The following is a 1558-nucleotide window of genomic DNA, read 5'->3' as shown; positions in this document are numbered from 1 at the left end:
GCGCATTCTGAAGTGCCCTGTGGTGTTTTAGCAAGCTTTTTGTTTTATCTAAGAGATTTAAGAAAGAAATAGAGTTCTTTATAATTTGAGATATTTTTTATCTGGGGACCCTCTCCTCTGATGTTGGACAAAAGTCTTACGGCCAGAAGGCACCAACCGTGTCACCAAGTGCCCAGCCTGTATGGATATTTCAGTTCAGTTTCAGCCAGATGGGACAGGTAGGGCTAAGTCTCTAGGCCTGGTCACTACTTAGCCACCCTATGGTATTGTTACAATGAGGATGACCTCTCTGTGACCCTTGACTTCCGCCCCCCAACCCCCATGTGTCACCTCACTATTCTTAGACTCTGTCACCTTTTAGAAGCTTCCGTCCTGAAAGATGGATGGAGGTCCCCCAGGCGCATTGGTTCCCCCTGAGTCTGATCATTCTGGCAGCTGTGATAAACTGAGTGGCTTCGATAGAAATTTACTGCTCACAGCTCAGGAGGGTGGAGTCTAAAGCTGAGGAGACTTGTGTCAGTTCTGTAGCTCTTTGTGGGGACACTGGCGGTGTTCTCATAGGGCAGATGGAACCCACTGAGGGGACCCTGCTCTCTTGACTTCGTCACCCTCTGTGGTCTCATGTCATGTTGGGAGGGTAGGGGTTTCCATGCGGGTATAACCGGGGGATAGAACACACTGAGGTCTCATTGTAAGTTGGCTAGACTTACAGGGCTTCTCCCTCTCTGTCACCTCCTGAGCCAGTGGAGACAGTGTTGTCAACTGCTTCCTATACCCCATGCTGATCCTATACCCTTCTGCTGCTCTGGAGAATCCTGACCAATAAACATGACAAACCCCTCACTACTTGCCTGCTGGGAAGTGAAGTTGAGAACAAAATGAAGGGGTAGAAAAAAAAGAAGCTATGGGAATGAAGGGAAGGAGGAAAAAAGGAGGGAAGGAGGCAGAGGGGGAGGGAGAGAGATAGGGGGAGGGGGAGGGGGAGAGAGGGAGGGGAGGAAGGGGAGTGGAAGGGCAATGGGAGGAGGAGCAACCCAGTCTGCTGTGCTCCGCCTGTGCCTGTCACAGTCTTGATGCAGCACAGGTCTTTAGCAATAGGAGAGAATCCCGGGTATCTAAGTTCACACTTTGTCACCAGGAACCTCTATTTCAATTTGCCCTTACTTCTCCCAGAGGAGATGTTTGATTGACAGAAGCCAGAGAAGACTGGAAGTATGGGAGAGGCTCAGGTCCCATCCAGGTAAAAGATGGGACTCAAGTACATAGTCCAAGTTGTGACCGTCAAGGACAGTACCAAACAGGGAAGTTGGGGTAGTAACAGGAATCCCTTGAGTGAGTGCTTTGGAGGTCAATGCTATGTAATGGAGAGAAGAAGCCCACAAAAATCCCCTTATAGGAGGTGAGACAAGTGGGCATTGCCTGGTACATGCAGCATAATCTCACCTCAGACGACGAGCATCTCCCTAGATACGGAACCTGTGGATCAGCAGCCAGTTGTAGCTTTCTCGCTACAATCTAAGACCTGGTACCCATGTCCAACACAAGAAACAGACACCTC

Source organism: Myodes glareolus, chromosome 5 (genome assembly GCF_982192425.1).
Source record: "Myodes glareolus chromosome 5, mMyoGla1.1, whole genome shotgun sequence".
In the NCBI taxonomy this organism is placed as follows: Eukaryota; Metazoa; Chordata; class Mammalia; order Rodentia; family Cricetidae; genus Myodes; species Myodes glareolus.
Note: the sequence above shows the minus strand (reverse complement) of the source record.